Genomic DNA, 18,246 nt, shown 5'->3' on the forward strand with positions numbered 1-18,246 from the left:
AAAGAAATGAGTGTAATACTATAGTTGACATGAATTATATGGGGGGGTGGCACTCAAATAGCCCCCAGGGACAAGCACTTGAAGCTGGTTACCTATTTTTTCCAATGACCTTACTTATTAATGACTCACTGCTCCCCTGCCCAGCTGCAGCTGTGTTAACGAAGCTACTTCAGCCTGCAAGACGTGCCAGGCCTGGCTAGGCTTAAAAATATATATTTTTTTTTATTGGGGATAGCCAGTAGAATCCTATGCCTCACTGTTTTTACAGGACATCTGCTTGGTGGAGAGTCACAGAAATCCCCAGCTGGTGCCAGTGCCCCTATTTGGGGGTGTGAACCCCTCACACTGAAGATGGTAGTATAGGGAAATAAAAAGCCATAACTTTGCTGGGACACAAGTTGAAGGGAGTCTTTCAATAAGTACATGTGTCCTCCCACCCCAGTACAGACTGTCCCTGGTGGCTGAGCCAGCTCCTTTCTGACTGGGGCTTCAGTTTTGTGTCTTGTGAACCACCACCCACTTAGAAAGCTATTTATGGTTGACTATTCTTTCTAGGAGCTCTACATTGTCCCTGGTTTTGCTGTCATGGGACTCGGCCTACATATTCCACCTGGGTGATAAGGGCTGTGTCTAGGGAGGTACTGAGGGTTCCCACTGGATTCAGAGGCATTCTTGGGGATACCACTACAATGTTTCTTTCCTCCCTCTCCTTTTGTTAGACAAGACTCCAATAAAACTTCCTCATTCTCTCTCTATTAACACTCTCCCTCCTCAATTCTGCCTCTTAGAATTCCTGGCTTCCTTTAAGACCCAGCTCAAATACCACCTTCTCCAAGTTTCCCACAGATGATAATGTCTTCCACTGTAGGGTATCTGTATCATCTATGTTCATAGTGTTTTGCATGTTGTCTCCCCCAATAGACTGTGAATTTCTTGAGACAGAGACTGTTTTTACCTTTCTTTATATTCCCAGCAGTTAGCACAGTGCCCAGCACTTAAAACCGCTCCTTGATGGATTGTTGATTGATTAATGCTTCAGCGGTTTTCCATTTTCCTGATGAGAACTCAGCTTTTTTCCTGACAACTTCTCAAGGATCTCAGCTCCCACGGCCTTTTGAGAAGCAAGCTCCCCTGGATCCAATGAGGGGAGGGGAGGCTGTCTTGTGACCAAGAGCATTGGCTTTCCTTAGCAGGAAGACATGAAGGGAAGGTCTTGAATTGCTCCCACCAGCCCAGAGACTTAAAGGTCATCTAGTCCAATCCCCTGCATTTTCTAGTTGACAAATGTGAGACCTAAAAAAGGTAGGTGATTTTTTAAAGGTCATGCACACTTTGACTTCACAGTGACAATTCACATCAGGTGCACTAACACTTCAAGTTAGGGGTAGACTTGATGTCCACAAGGGCCCAACCTGACTCCAAAAAGTCTTGGAATGAAAAGATTTGGATTTTAGAGAAAGCAGTCTCCTGGGTGTTCTTTCACTCAATACTCATTGTTGGGTTAGTAATAATGGCTAACATGTAAATAAGACTTCAAATTTTACAAAGAACTTTATACATAAGATCTCATTTTATCCTTACGACAATAATGTGAAATAGGTGCTATTATTATCTCCATTTTACAGATGAGGAATTGGAAGCAAACAGAGGTTAAGTGACTTGTCCAGGCTCATACAGCTAGTAAGTATCTAAGGCAGGATTTGAACTCAAATCTTCCTGACTCTAGGTCTAGCACTCTTTCTAGCTGCCTCAACCTCTTCTACTGAGGTAGGAAGTACCCAGGAACTCAAGTTTCAAGGTCCCAGGGAAGAAGGCTTGGAAGTAGGTACAAGTAAACATCTCCAGAGGAGATGCTGTTGGAACCTAGAAATGGGCACCCTGAAGTCTGAAGCATATTATCATCATAAATCAGAATATCAGGATCCAGTTTCTACCAAGGAACCTTGAATGGTTGTCTCCATCCATCTTTCTTAATGCCTCTGCAGCATTTGTTGACCACCCTTTACTTCAAAATACACACTCTCTTCTTTCAAGGTTTTTGTGATATTTTCTTTCTTGGTTCTCTACTTACTTGTTTACTCATCAGTTGCCTTTGGTAGACCATTATCCCTCTCCTGCCCACTAACTAGGATTATACTCCCAAATTCTTTCTCTTTTCCTCCTCCTCCTCCTCCTTTCCTTCTCTCTCTCTCTCTCTCTCTCTCTCTCTCTCTCTCTCTCTCTCTCTCAGAGAGAGTAATGGGCACTGAGTAATGATGAAATTGTAGTTTACCAGTAACCAGGTGTGTGTGTGTGTGTGTGTGTATTTTCTAATGATTGTACTTAGTGATTAATGACACTTACTAATTGATTGCTGAATAAGTGACTGATTGAGTTAATTTAGTGTGCCCCATGAGTGGAAGACTTTGACTATTGTACTTTGAGATGATTGTTCTTTGTTCTAAATATTGTGACCACTTTGGTGAAAACTAAGTGGCCATTTTAATGATAAGCTGTTGAGAATACTATATTGCGATTTTCTGTGATAAGTTATAATATTGTGAATCTGAATAAGTGACTGATTGTACTTTGAGATGATTGTTCTTCTAAATATTGTAAACCCTTTGGTGGAAACTGTGGCCATTTTAATGGTAAGCTGTTGGGAATACCATATTGTGATTTTCTGTGATAAGTTGTAATATTGTGAATGCCTTACTTTGATTTTCTGTGAATGTTTTGCTTTTATTTGTTATGAAATAGAGTGTTTGCTCTATTGTGTAATTAGAACCTTAAAAGCTGTTCACAGTAGTATTCTTCTGGAAAGCTGCATGTGTGTGGCTTTACATAATTTATATTATCTCTCAGAGAGAGAGAAAGGGGGAGAGAGAGAGAAACAAAATGCCTCATTCAAGTAACAACAAGAAGCCCACACTGGAAAGAAGTGTGTGGAAGGGAGTAAAGAGTGCTGTTAACTGATTGTCTCATACCCCTTCCTGGATCCCTGTAGAGGAAAGGGGTAATGTTCAGCAGCCTTTATCTGTGGCATCATTACCTTGCATTCGAATCCTTGAGTGATCAGATTCATCAATTTCCTCCTTCCTACCCTGAGACTGAGCCTCTTCTTGGCTAGCTTCTGAGCACAGGGGAAATGCATTCCCTCTAGCTCTTGCCCCTGACCCAGAAAGCAGCAAAACTGATGAGCTGAATGCCCATTAGAAGGACTCATTTCTCAGACATCAAATGTTAAAACAGTTTATCTTTGCATTAGGCAAACTACAACCTTGTACCTCAGGCCATTATGTTTATATTTTTTTCTTTTTAGGACCTTTTTCCTTTTGATGATTGACCCCTGACCAGTGGTGTTGCCTTTGCTAAAAAGTGCCTCTCCAGCCTGCTAGTATCAGCTCTGCCACTTAACTCTCCAATTACAAACACTCGCTTGGACCATTGGAGAGGTCAATGTTTAAGATTAGATTTATCTGCCTAATTACATGCTTCCAGCCCTAAAGAAAATGTTATTAGCCTGAACTGAAATTTCTTTCCATTCTCCTTCAACCACACCAGTTGCTTTGACTATGTGAATTTGAGACTCAGGCTTTCTTTGATAAGTCTGAATATCTAACTGAATTTGTTCTAATATAAAACCCATAAGAAACAACAATGGAGTCCCATTTTTACATAGAATTTATGCATATATTTCTCTGTAATGCTAAACAGTTGCAAAAGTGGTATTTCTGACATCTTAATGATAATAAAATAATAATATCAGTTACACATCACTTTAAGGTTTGCAAAGCCCTTATTATTTGGCCCTTACAATAGCTCCATGAAGTAGATGTGCCATTTTTTTGGATGAGGAAACCAAGACTGAGAGAAATTAAGTGATTTGACAAGGTCACATAGGTGTCACTAGCTTACCCACTGTGATAGTAATGGCAATTAAAGATTCCCCTGTATTGGCTTAGTTTTCAAATTGATTGTGTTAAAGCCCAGAGTTTGTTAATCCCACCTGTGGGATGGGCTTGTTGATGTGAAAAGAAAGTCCTGAACTGGGAGGAGCTGGTGATGTAGATTTGGAGAGACACTAGAGAGAGGCGGAAGCTTTTTTTGGAAGCAGCACCTCGTGGAGAGAGAGAGGCTAAGAGAATTGCTGGTGGCCGCTTTGAATTGCCCTGGACTTTTGAGACCTGCCCCCTGAGCTGCCAAGGACTGAGGAGACATGGCTGTTTTGCTGGTACTTTGTCTGTCTGTTTTGATGTTATTTTGCCAGATTTGTCCACTGGTGAAAGACTGTCCTTTTGTTGAAGAAGTCCTGGAACCTGGCTGTTCGCTAAGAAGGCCTGCGACTGTCCTGCAGACAGAGAGTGAATACTGTCCACTGGTGAGGGACAGTACTGTTGTTGCAGGGGTCTGGAGACTGTCCGGCAGACAGAGTGAATACTGTCCACTGGTGAGGGACAGTGCTGTTGTTGCAGGGGTCTGGGAGCCTTTCTGTTGGTTCAGAAGCCCTGAAGAAGGATTTTCTTGTTGTATGTTTACAGAAATCCTGGGAGAGGGCTTTGCTAATGTGTTCAGGGGTTCTAGGACTGTTCTACAGACAGAGGATAAATTCATGAAGGGACTGGCAATGTATCTTGTGGCTTTGCTAAGCCTTGTCTCCCAAGGAACTAAGATTGCTGAGAACTTGCCTTGTGTCAAGATGAAGAAAAGACCTCCATTTGGGTATTAAGTGCTGTGTTTAAACTTGATGTAACCCTGGGGTAGATTCAATTGTGATCCAGGGGTGGGGAACTTTTGACCTTATGTGCTCTGTGATTGACAAATGAAGGTACTTCACCTATGTTTGGAAACTAATCTCCATTTGAGAAGAGGGGCTTTGTGGTGGACTTAATTAAGGTATAGCCTAGGGGTGGAGAAGTATTTAGAACAGAGACTTTGTAATTGATTGAATGATTGGAAGGTCCTGGGGTGGGGTAGTACTTGGAGATTATTTAATCACGTTTAGTAAATGCTGTATTTGGAATGATGTCATGTTTTAATCTTCTCTGTTCTTGGTTGGTCACTGAATAAAATAGAGAGCACCTATGCTGGTATTTTGAACCTGGGAAGTTGCCTTTCTTTTGGCATTACATTACACCCACATAATGTAGAACTCAAACTTCATTCTTCCTGACTTCAAGCACAGCACACTATCCAATATGCCACCTACCTTCATCAATGAAATAATGAAAGTTTGTATTGTATGCTTACTGGTCATGTCACTTTTCTGCTCAAAAATTTGCAGGGGCTCACTACCACCTATAAAGTTCATAGGAGTATAGATTTAGAACTGGGAAGAAACTTAGAGGTCATTGAGTCCATTCTCCTCATTTTACATTAGGGGACATTGAGACCCAATAAAGTTAAATGACTTACTGACCATGCAGTAAGTGTGAGGGATGACAGATGGACAGCCAGAGTACTCCCCTGGTAGCCCTGTGATGCCAAGAGAAAGCAAGGAATTGATCGGGTGGACTCTATGTGGCAAACTTTTGGAAGAACATAGGTGAGAATCCCATAGGATAGGCAGGCATGGACGAATTGTGATCTGCATTAATGAAAGGAAGTCCCATGTCTGTGAGATCACAGATACATTTGAGTATTATATATAGAGAGAATATATATAGACATATATATACACATGTATATAAATATATGCATGTATATATAAATATATACATGTAAAAGGCATCAACAAAATATTTTTTAAATAAGATAATTTTCTGTTGACAAACAGTAAATTCTAAAAATGTTTGGTTGCATGTACAATTGGGGCGATCACAATTTTGTGTTGTTTTGCTTAACGGTTTTCAGGAAGTAAACTTTGGTTTTTGTGTGTTTTGTATTTGTTTTGTTCAAACAAAATTTATCCATTAAAAAAATAAACCAGTAAGATGAATTAGCTAAAAATACCAAACACAGATGTGTAAGTATATAAACACATAAATCTAGACACAACTATACATGGCACATGGCTTATGTATATTAGATTGATATTTAATTAACATGCAGCCAACACTGAAGAATTCTTTCCCCTGTAAGCTTCCCCTTTCCTAATTGCACTTAACATTCATGGAAAAAATTACCTCAAAGAATGTTTCATGTTGTGAGTCAGGGCCATCATGCTGAATCTTTTCAGGAAAGAATGAGCTAAAATTGCTTCAACTGTTTTTTGAGCCATGAGATATTGGAAAACACACACACACACACACACACACACACACACACACACACTTTACCTCTTTTTTTAAAAAGGGAGGAAAAGAAAAAAATCTGACCTATTTTATGCCTGTATAACTCACTAACAGGGGAGCTATAAACTCTAAACTTGGCAAGGTTGGGTCTGTTATCTTCAAGGAGAAATAACCAGTCAGCCCAAAAGAAAAGGGCTGCAATGTTATGAAAGTTTAAAATACAGCGCTGAGGCTATGGAGGGGAGTGTTTGTTTCGACTGCCCTTGTTATATTTGGCCTCACCAAAAAGCACCAGAAATGTTGTCAATGGCAGCTGCTTCTCATTAACAAGAAGTCAGCCCAGGGGAAAGCTGAACTCCTTCATCTTACAGCCTCATAGCAGGGAATTTAGCAACTCGGAAACCTGGGATGTCAAACATGGCGGCTCCTGCAGAAACATTAACTGACTCCTGAGATGGAGGCCCAAGGTTTTCAGTTGTTGGGGCAGGCTTTTTAACTAAACTTGAGAGCTTACATAGTGAAACTCTCTGCTACTACAAGGTTCAGTGAATAGAAAATGGAATATCTGAAAGGGCCTCTTGACGTGTTTGTTGGTCTTCATTCTAGAAGACCTCAATGTGTTGTTTGCAATTTAAAATACAGCAGAGGCCCATAAAATGTGGCTTATTATTATATGAGCATGAATCTATATAATTAGGGAAGGAAAGCCCTCTACTGAGAAAACCCTACTCTAATTTAGTAGATCACCTCAGAGGATTTAACTGGGGTGAGTAGAGTAGTTAAGTATTTCCCATTGGTATAACAATTTCCCATTTCCCATGGTATAACAGCCAATAAGTGTCAGAGGTGAGATCTGAACTCAGGTCTTTCTGACTGCAAATCCAATACTCTTTCTATCTCTAATCACAGCACCTTTGGAATTTAAATATGTCACAGAATCAATAGAATTTCCTCCAAGTTTAACATAGAATCATAAATTTAGATCTGGAAGGGACCTGGAGATCACTGAACCTAACTCATTTTATGTATGAGGAAAATGAGATATAGGGAGATTAAGTGATTTGCCCAGGGTCACACAGTAAGTGTCTGAGTGAGGATACAAAAATATTAGTTAAAAAATTTCAATATAACTTGGTTATTGGGGTGGCTAGGTGGCACAGTGAATAGAGCACCCACTGGCCCAGAAGTCAGGAGGACCTGAGTTCAAATCTAGGCTCAGACACTTAACACTTACTGGCCATGTGACCTTAAGCAAGTCACTTAACCCCAATTGCCCTGCCCTTCCCCCTCCACACAAAAAGGGAAAAAAACTGTGTGTGTGTGTGTGTGTGTGTGTGTGTGTGTGTGTGTATATAACTTGGTCATTTGAGCTCAAAAGCTGGGTCTTGAAGGATGACAAAGTTTCAACACACAGAACATGGAGATGTAAGTGCTAAGCATCCTATAAATGGGCAATGACACTAAGTGGATGAACAACTGATCAAATTGAAAAGGTCATTTAAGCAAGGACAGGTAACTGAGGATGAATATGAAAGTGTCAGACATGTAAGAATAGTCAGAATCACTGTACTTGTGTCTGGTGATGAATTTGAAAGATGACAAAAAAAGAGCTCTTGACTAAGATAGGAGCAAGACAAAGGTGAAAGAACAAGGACTTGCTACTGCTCAGCTTGGATAGGGTGACAGAGGGATGGCAGAACTACTCAGTTCTAATTTTATCTGTATTTTCTCTACTGAGAAGAATGACTTTAGGATTGAGAAAGATAGAATGTGGCTAATCAGGAATTGAAAACCAGTATGAGTAAGATAGAAAGGAAGAACTAGCTATCATCAATTAATCCAAATTACCAAGTAAGGCAAGATGTAGCTTGGGGAGTAGGGGGGGGGGAAATGATTGCTGAGCTTCTGATGGTGATCTTTGAAAAAAAATTTTGATTTGACACCACATAAAACTCAAGGGTACTCATAACTGAATCCTCTTTGAAAAAAAAATCATGGAGAACTAGAGATTCCAGACTATAGAATGGCAAACGTTCTGATTTTTAATAGAGGAGAAAAACCTGAAGAGGGTAGCATCTGCAAAGCATAGGTTACAAACGGCTTGACTTTCATGTCTAGCAAAATCCTAGAATGTATAGTTAAAAGTATGGGTGGGTTTAGCATTAAAAGGAAAACAGTGATTACTAAAAGCCAGCACAACTTCCTTTGTCAATGACCATTTATGCTGAAAAATTACCATAAGGAATGACAAATATGAAGACTTCAAAGAAATATGAGAAAAGAAACAGCAAAGAAAAAAACAAAAAAAAAAGAATTATACACAATTACTGTGGATATATAAATGATAATAACTTTGAATGGCAACAAAATTCAGATTTTAAAAAGCTGGGCAACATTAATAACAACTCTAATGCACATTCTAGTCATATTTCTCAGAAAAACACACCTAGAATATAAGGGTTGTAAGTACTATCTATTGCAATCTCTTTTATGCTATTGGGGCTTGAGGAATGTGTATTGTATGAGGATTCAGTTATGAATACCCTTGAGTTTTATGTGGTATCAAATCAAAATTTATTTATAATTTTCAAAAGCACATATCATGCCAGATGGCTCTCATTTCCTTTTTCTGACTGGACTGGTAAATCAAGTAAGCATTATAGATATATAATGTAATTGACTTTCAGTAAAGCATTTTAAAAAGTCCCTCATAACATTTTTATGACCAGAATGTCAATATATAAATTAGGTAATAATATGGATCAAATAATGAATGAAGGAATATTCATTAAGTATTAAGATGGAAACAAAGGAACAAATAGCATGCCTATTATAGTCTCTATTTTAAAAGATCTTGGGCAAGCTAGAAACAACTCAGGTAAAATGGAATAGGGATAAATGTAAAGTCATACTTCTGGGTTTAAGAAATCAATTACCTAAATACAGGTTGAAGGAAAAACATAATTAACAGTTTGTATGAAAAAGAGCTGGGGCTTTTAGTGAATGGTAAATTGAACAGCAAATGAATCAATAGTGTGATTTGGAAACCCCCAGAATAGAAGCATTAAGATAGATATAGTGTCCAGAATAAGGATGGTGACCTACCATACTTTCCCCTAGGCCAATCATTTCTGAGGTTCTGTATTCACTTCTGAGCAGCACATTTAGAAACAATATTTACAAAATTTAGTGCTTTCCAAAGAATTCAGCCAAGAAGAAGAGAGGACTAAAGACCCTGCCACAGAGGGAACAGAGGAAGCAATCAAACAATAAGAATTTATTAAGTACTTATGTGCTGGGGATACAGATAGGAAAAAAAAAACCCTACACTCAAAGAGCTTACATTCCATCAGAGAGACAACATGTGCACATAGATGTACAGAATAAATACAGAGTTTTCGGGGATCCACTAGTAATTGGGAGCACTAGAAAGGCTTAATACAGAAGCTAATGCTTGAACACTATCTTGAATGAAGAGAGAAATTCTATGAGTTGATGAAGAGATAGTGCTGTCCTAGCTTGGGGGATGGTCAGTGTGTCAGTGTAAAGGCACAGAGATGGAAGATGTAATGTGGTGTGAAAAGGAGAAAGAAGGCCAGTTTGACTGAACCACAGGAAAGGGAGTGTTGTATTATGAGGCTGGAAAGAGAAGCCGGGGGCAAGTTGTGAAGGGTTTTATAATTAAAATGGAAGGGAATTGAGAAACCCTACAGTTTATTGAGGCAGACAATGGCACAATCAGATCTCATTCGAAGAACATCATTTTGGCAGCTATGTCGAGGATGTATATATGAGGAGCAGGGAGAGGCTTGAGGCAGGGAGACCACTTAAAAGAAGCAGAAATATTTAGATTAGAGAAGACTTAGGGTGGAAGGAGGGAATAAGCATTTCTATAATGCCTACTATGTGCCAAGCACTGATATGGCCCCATTTGATTCTCACAATAACCCTGAAAAGTAGGTTCTGTTATTATCTCCACTTTTTACAGTTGAGGAAACTAAGGCAAACAGAGGTGGGGTGATTTGCCCAATGTCACACAGTTACTAAGTATCTAAGGTCAGATTTGAACTCAGGTCTTCCTGATTCCAGTTCCAGTGCTCTAATCACTGCACCAGCAGGTATCTTCAAGCTTTTGAAGAGGAATTCAACTTCTGCTTGGTGACAGAAAACAGACTGAGGAACAATGGATATAAATTGCAGAGAGAGCTTTAGGTTAGATCCAAAGAAAATCATCCCCGCATTTAAAGTTGTCCCAAAGTGGAATCAATCTGTCAATCAATAAAAATGTATTAAATGCCTACCATGTACCAGGTTCTATGCTAAGTACTGGGGATACAAAAAAAGAGGCAAAAGACAAGTCCCTGTCCTCAAGGGGCTTATAATCTAATGGGGGAGACAACATACAATACATACAAATCATGCTATATGCAAGATACATAGGAAATAATTAACAAAAGGAAGTCACTAATATTAAGAGGGGTTGGTTAAGACTTCCTATAGAAGGTGGGATTTTTGGGGGGAATTAAAAGAAACTAGGGGTCGGCTAGGTGGTGTAGTAAATAGAGCACCAGCTCTGGAGTCAGGAGGACCTGAGTTCAAATACGGCCTCAGACACTTAACACAAAAAGTAGCTGTGTGATCTTGGGCAAGTGGCTTAACCCCAACTGCCCTCCAAAAAGCAAAAAAAAAAAGGAAAAGGAACTAGGGAGTTCGGCAGTCAGAGCAGAGGAGGAAGAGTGTTCCAGGCACGAGGAACAGCCAGAGAAAATGTCTTGTTCATGGAATAAGGTGGAACGTCTTATTCATGGGATAGTCAGGAGGCCAGTGTCACTGGACCCAAGAGTATATTTTGGAGAATAAGGTGTAAAAAGACTGGAAAAGGTAGGAGGGGGCTAGGTAGGAAGGGCTTTGAATGCCAAACAGAGTATTTTGTATTTGATCCTGGAGGCAATTGGAACCAGTGGAGTTTATTGAGTAGGGGTGTGAATTTTGTGACTAAATGATGGATGGATTGGATTGGGATGAGATTTGAGGCAAGAAGAACCAACAGAGTTATTGCAAAGGTCCAGGTGTGAGGGAATGAGAGCTGGTGCTAGAATGATGGCAGTGTCAGAGGAAAAAAGGGGCATATTTGAGAGACATTACAATGGTGAAATCAATAGCCCTCTGCAACAGCTTGGAAATGGAGAGGTGAGAAATAGTGAAGAATCCAAAATGACTTTTAAGTTGTGAGCCTGAGGAACTGGGAGGATGGTGTTACCTTCTACAGTAATAGGGAAGGGAGATGAGTTCCATTTTGGACACATTGAGCATAGATGTCTACTGGACATCTAGTTCAAGATGTCTAAAAGGCAATTGGAGAAGATTGGAGCGCAGCAGAGAAATTGGGGCAAGATAGGTAGATTTGAGAATCATTAGCATAGAAATGGCAATTCCAGGGAATTGACGAAATCACCAAGTAAAGTAGGGTTCATTTTGAAGAGGATCAATAACAACAGGGGTGATATTTTGACTTGCTCATGAATTAGATTTAAGTGAGGCAGAGCTACAGAAAGTCATCAGCCTCACTATTTCTTCTTCCAGAGTCATGAAAGTCCAGAGGCAAGACAAAGGTCAAGATGCCTGGTGATGGCCTGGGATGCAGTGGATGATTTTGCTTTAGGAAAATCACTTTGGTGGCTGAATGGAGGATGGACTAGAGTGATTTAAAGCAGGCAGACCCACCAGTAGGATATTTCAATAGTCTTGATATGAAGTGATGAAGAACAGAGTGCCAGCAGTGACAGAGGAGAGAATATATTCAAGACATGCTACAAAGATAAAATCTACAAGTCTTGGCAACATATTGGATACAGAGGGTGAGAGAGTGAGGAGATGGGAATGACATCTACCTTGGTTCAGGCCCCAAGTCACACACAATTGAATGTCTCTTAATCTCTCTGGGCTTCAGATTCCTCATCTGTGAAAAGAGGAGGGTTGCACTCCATATCTTCTAAGGTCCTTGCCCAGCTTTAGATCTATGAGACTATGAGCCTAGGACATATCTCCTCCTACACTTCCTGAGCACAGGCTCAGGTGGGAGTTCTAGGGTCATGACCAGCATTGTCTCCCCTTGGGGGATTTACCCTAGGGTGATAGAAAAAAAGCTGCCCTTCTGGGGACCGTGGTTCATTGGCCTCAAGTCTCACATAGCTGGACATCTTAATCTCTCTGGGTCTCAATTTCCTCATCTTTCAGAAGAAGTAGTTGGACCAAATGAACCATGAGGTTCATTCCCATGCTAGACTTATCATTCTATAAACCAGGCTGAAGAATGTGTGCTTCCTGGCTCTAATCCAGCCTTTCTGTCAGCGTTAGAACAGGTGACCTTTAGGCTCTCTTCCAACAGCACCAAGTCCTTGGCCTTAGGAAGACCGTTAAGGCCCAGCCTAATTTCCCTCAGGCCTTAAGTGAGTAGATTGTTTAATGTCTTGAGAGTTCTGCTACTATGGCACCACCTAGTTATCGATCCTTTCCTCAGTACTTGCCTCATGCACCCAGGAATCAACAAATGCCATTATCTTAAAATCATGGGTCTTAGAGCTAGAAGGGACCACAGAGGTCACCTAGCACAACTCCCCCATTTTACAGATGAAAAAACTGAGGGCTGGGGAATTCAGTGACATACCCAAAGTTTCACAGGTGATAAATGTCAGAGGCAAGATTTGAACCACTCCTGAGGGATCACCTAACCTCAGAGAGGGTGTTCTTTCCACCTTGTAGCAAGGTATCCGTCAATGTGTTCAAAGCCAAAGGAAAATATGAGAGAAAAGAGGTATTAGGCTACCTACAAAACTGAAGGTCTACAGAGCCATTGTGTTGACCTCATTGTCGTATACCTATGAAACCTGGAGAGTATAACAGTGGCATGCCAAGATATTAAAATAGCTTCCATTTAAATTGTCTTAGGAAGATTCCAAAGATCACTTGGCAAGATAAGGTACTGGACACTGAGGTTCTATCTTGAACTGCACTGCCAAGCATTCAAACTCTACAGCAGAGAGCACAGCTCTGATGGGCCAGCCACACTGTTTGAATGCCAAACATATGTTTGCCTAAAAGACTATTTTATAGAGAACCCACACAAAGCAAGTGCTCACAGAGAGGTCAGAAAAAGCGATAGAAGGACACTCTCATGGTCTCTCTGAAGAACTTATTATTAATAATTGTGAGACACAGGAGACAGTGGTACAGGACCACCCAACATGGCATGCCCATATCAAAGAAAGTATTATGCTCTCTGAGCAAAGCAGAATTGCAGTAGATGAAAAGAAACATGAGATGAGCAAATTTAGAGATATCTCCGCTCCAAATGGTCAAATGTGCCCGATCTGTGGTGCAGCCTTCTGAGCTCATGTTGGTCGGGTCAGACACACTGTACCTTGACCCTAACATAGTGACGTCATTTTGGTCCTCTTTGAACACGAAAGGACAACAACCAACCTTTCCCATTTTCCAATATGAGCCCTCAACTACAACCAGAGGCATTTCCTCATTATTTTGTGACGGAAGCACACTCTTCCACGTCCATTGAATTCAACCAGTAGCTCTGAAGTACTCTATTTAGCCAACACCTACTAAGCATATCCGTTTGTACTTGTTCTTTCCTTTACCTGATGTCATTTCATGTGGCGATGGGCACTCTCTTTGATGATCTTAAGAAGGAGCAGGTTCTTGTTGTGGAGTCAGGGGCACCCAGCCAGGCTCGATCCTCTGAGAGGTCAGATTTAAAACACAGTTGTAGATAGTTTGGACCTGTGTAGTAATGGATAGTTCCCAGACCCACACATGGAAGTTTCCCTGCCAACAAAATCATAATATTAATGTACTTGACTGTATAGTAAGGTGTATCAAAAACAGGAATTACATTATTGTGGTTTGGGGAGGGGGGGACGACAACAAAACCAAACCACTGGACTTGAGGTCAGAGGACCTGCTCTTAGGCATCTCAATTGTGAGAAATAGCAAGTTCTACCCCCTTTCTTCCTCCATGTTACACTCATGTATTCCTCCTTTTACCCTTTCCTTACTTTCCCCCTCTAAGCCCTCAGAATAGAACCAATCTCTTCTCTCTCTCTCTCTCTCTCTCTCTCTCTCTCTCTCTCACTGTCTCTGTGTGTGTGTCTCTCCTTTCTCTCTCTTTCATTGTGTCTCTTATCTCTCTGAATGTCTCTCTGTCTCTGTATCTCTCTTCCCTCTCTGTCTCTCTCCTCTGTCTCTCTGTCTCTGTCTCTCCATGTCTCTCTTTCCTCCGTCTCTTCTCTGTCTGTTCCTTTACATCCATTATCTCTGGGCCTCACACATTCCTGGGCATGTAGGACATCACAATTTTAGAGATAGAACAGCCTCCAGAGATCATCTAGTGGAGTGATGTCAAGCTAAAATAAAAATGGGGGGCACTCATCTGTACATTAGGATCCCTGCTGACCACATATTGACTCACTTTAAAAATGTATGTTTTATTGTATATTTATTTTGTTAAATATTTCCCAATCACATTTTAATCTGCTCTGGGTCACATTTGGCAATGTCGTAGGTGGCATTTGATGCCTCTGATCTAGTTTAACTACTTCATTTACAGATAAAGAAAAAAACAAGCCCAAAAGATTAGGTGACTTGTCCAAGGTGACACAGGTAGTGATAGCAATTGCTTTGTGTGGGTTCTCTATAAAATAGTCTTTTAGGCAAACATATGTTTGGCATTCAAACAATGTGGCTGGCCCATCAGAGCTGTGCTCTCTGCTGTAGAGTTTGAATGCTTGGCAGTGCAGTTCAAGATAGAACCTCAGTGTCCAGTACCTTATCTTGCCAAGTGATCTTTGGAATCTTCCTAAGACAATTTAAATGGAAGCTATTTAATTTCTTGGCATGCCACTGTTATACTCTTCAGGTTTCATAGGTATACGACAATGAGGTCAACACAATGGCTCTGTAGACCTTCAGTTTTATAGGTAGCCTACCATGTTTCCCCGATAATAAGACACTATCTTATTAATTTTTTTGGACAGAAAAACACCAGAGGGCTTATTTTCAGGGGAGGGCTTATTTTAATGAACATTGACAGCAATTTTAATAAACAGGTAAATGTGAACAAAAAAAATGTACCTTTATTCAGTAAGCAAATCACTGGGGAAGAACAGGATGACGCACTCACTGCTGCAGCTCTGATTGGATGCAGCTCAGAGCTTGGCGTGCGTTTCACCGGGGGGGGGGGGGGACGGTGCATACAGAGGGTACCATAATGTAGTGTGTAGTGCAGGGGATCACCTTCACTACAGTAGCAATCTCAATAGGGCTTATTTTCGGGGGAGGGCTTATTTTAGAGGAATCTTACACAGTAAGGGGAGGGCTTATTTTCGGGATAGGTCTTATTATCGGGGAAACACGGTAATACCTCTTTTCTCTCGTATTTGCCTAAGAGTATACAAACAAAAGAATCAGTGGAAAAAGTGGGCATCAAACAAACTTCATTATCTGAAACTGACAAAAGAGGATTGAACACACACATATATAACATGCATTCATGCACACACACACAAGCAAACATACAAAATTTGGTGCAGATACGCCTCAAACTTAGGAAGGAAACAAACGGGAAAGGGAGGAGTGGGGTTAAAGAGAGGATAATACTGGGAAGGAAATAATCACAAGCAAAACAAATTACCTGAACCTAAAGGGAAAATTAAAGAGGTCGGGAGGAAAAGAAAAAACTAGGGTAAAAGGGGGAAAAAAAAAACTAGATTGCCTCTTAGGCAATTGGCAAATGGTTAAACAAATTGTGGCATATGAATGTAATGGAATATTACTGCACTGTAAGAAATGAGATGATTTCAGATGTCTAGTATGAACTGACACAGAATAAATGAGCAGAATCAGAAAAATAATTTATACATGAATAACAACATTGTAAAGAAAAACAGGGCAGCTAGGTGGCACAGTAAATGGAGCACCTAAGTTCAAATCCAGCCTCAGATATTTACTAGCTGTGTGACCCTGGGCAAGTCACTTTACCCTGTTTGCCTCCGTTTCCTTATGTATAAAATGAGCTGGAGAAGAAAAAGGCAAACCACTTACCTTTGCCAAGAAAACCCCAAATGGGGCCACTAAGAGTCAAACATGACTGAAATAACTGAAAAACAAAGAAAAACAGTTCTAAAAGATTTAAGAACCCTGATCAAAGCAATAACCAAGCATGTGTCCACAGGACCTATGTTGATGCATGCTGGTCACCTCCTGACAAAGAAAGGATAGACATAAGGTAAAGAATTCCTATGTTATTTTGTGGAAATTGTTGCACTAGACCATGCATACTTGTTACAAAGTTCTCCCCCCCCCCTTTCTCTTTCTCTATTAATTGGGGAGGTAAGGGTAATCAGAAGGGGAAGAAGGTTAGCAATAATGATGAAGAAAACCATTTCAACAGTTTCAAAGCACACAGAAAAGAGCAGGAAGAAAGTTCAGAAGGAAACCCAAACAGGATAGTTTTGAAAGTAAGATGTAGAATTTATTATATACTTTTTAAAAACCGAACAATGTGATATAGAGATTCATGTTTTCATATGCAACCCTGTTTTTGTGTTCTGCTGTGTGTATGGAAATGCTCTTTTTTGGTTTTTAAGTTCAAAATAATTTATTTTAACTAAAAATAAGTTATTTTGAAAGACAACATTTTAACTCAGGAGGAAAAGATGCAGTAATAGAGATGAAGGTGGGAAATCCTTCTTTACCTTATTCTTCCTTTCTCCCTACAACCTCACACAGTTCAAGTCAACAAGTATTTATTATGCTTTTCCTATGTGCTAGGCACGATGCTAAGTGTTGGGGATGCAAATTTGTACAAGCAAAAAGAAGGACAGTGGCTGCCCTCAAAGCGCTTATATTCTAATGGGGTCCCTTCTAGCTTTAGTTATATGCCCCATCTCCTCTTAGTTTTCCTAATGCACAGTCTCAGGTAATAGACCCAGGGCATGACTATTATGTCCTGAGGAAGCTCCCTTGGGGCTCTCACCTTCTAAGGGTCAGTGAGAGGCTGCCAGTCGGAGTGGTGTCATGCCACTGGGATTTGAAGGCCTCATTGGTACCACCATTTGGTCCCAAGTCCAACATAGCTGAAGGACTTTCCCTGATGTTCTCCACATTAGCCCCCAGGTGGCACTGTAGGACTGACCACAGTCTCAGACACCCTCCCATGGCCAATTGTGCCCAAACCAGGAGACTCTTTGGACAGAAACCATTCGTTGTTTGCTTTTTTTTAATATAGTCTGAAAAAGCTGGACCAAAGACTACACTTTAAACTTGAGGTTTGACTTTCTGCCAGCACAAAGCTTTCCACATCAAGGCACACGTCCAAACCCTTAATCTGGCCCTGCAACCTTAGGACACAAGAGATAACACTGTCCACTTAACCAGGACTGGGAGAATTATCAGCCTGCCCTCCCCCCACCTCTCAGCTCCCTGGAAGCTCTTCAGCTGTCCCTGACCGATGGAAAACGGTAATGTTGGGGGTTGATGGCAGACAGAGAGTTCTGGGTTGTGTCTCTTGGCATTTCCAGACTACTCTACTCCCCTCCCCCTGCCCCCCATATGTCCATACACACAGACCTCAGGGAGAAAACGCCAAGACAGGATGAGTGTCTCACCTTTATTCAGAGCCTGAGTACAGTCCTCAGAAAGAAACACTTCCCTGGTTTTTTCACAGCCTGAGCCATCTGGCAGAGAGAGTCACACAGCCCACAGACTCCACCCACATTCCATCTCTGAACCCAGACTTGGTGTTACTGTCGGGTCATTCAAGGGGGTCAGCCCTGCACGCATGGAAGGGGCTAATGGGACTTCAAAACTGGTCTCTGGGCTTTATATTTGTACCACTGATGCCAAACTGGTCTGAAACTTGCTCAATGCAATGATTCAGCTGGAAACAATTATTTTTCCCCATTGAAAGAGTAGGAGACAAGGACTACAAGCCCTATTGACCAGATGTGAAATCTGACCCTGG

General features: G+C 40.8%; 1 protein-coding gene and 1 long non-coding RNA gene across 5 annotated transcripts in view; one reads left to right on the forward strand and one right to left on the reverse strand.

The window, feature by feature from the left end:
• TLR5 (toll like receptor 5) overlaps positions 1-5,070 on the forward strand; it is an 82,987-nt gene extending 77,917 nt beyond the window's left edge. Inside the window, exons 3-5 of one of the 3 annotated variants that reach the window (XR_011163248.1) lie at positions 977-1,302; positions 1,626-1,680; positions 3,302-5,070. The gene's annotated coding sequence lies outside the window, so the exon portion shown is untranslated. Of the gene's footprint in view, positions 1-973; positions 1,303-1,625; positions 1,681-3,301 lie in introns of all 3 variants that reach the window. The other 2 variants (XR_011163247.1, XR_011163246.1) reach the window with 2 other exon arrangements.
• Positions 1-17,995, reverse strand: part of LOC138141768 (uncharacterized) — a 23,959-nt gene extending 5,964 nt beyond the window's left edge. The window contains exons 1-3 of one of the 2 annotated variants that reach the window (XR_011163250.1): positions 17,891-17,980; positions 16,326-16,380; positions 13,865-14,051 (exon numbers count right to left, since the gene is read on the reverse strand). This is a non-coding gene — a long non-coding RNA (uncharacterized lncRNA). Of the gene's footprint in view, positions 1-13,864; positions 14,052-16,325; positions 16,381-17,890 lie in introns of both variants that reach the window. The other variant, XR_011163249.1, reaches the window with a different exon arrangement.
• Between the last annotated feature and the right edge of the window lie 251 nt (positions 17,996-18,246).

Source organism: Petaurus breviceps, unplaced genomic scaffold (genome assembly GCF_028583685.1).
Source record: "Petaurus breviceps papuanus isolate PSGF00001 unplaced genomic scaffold, PetGlider_PUasm1.0 90466, whole genome shotgun sequence".
In the NCBI taxonomy this organism is placed as follows: domain Eukaryota; kingdom Metazoa; phylum Chordata; class Mammalia; order Diprotodontia; family Petauridae; genus Petaurus; species Petaurus breviceps.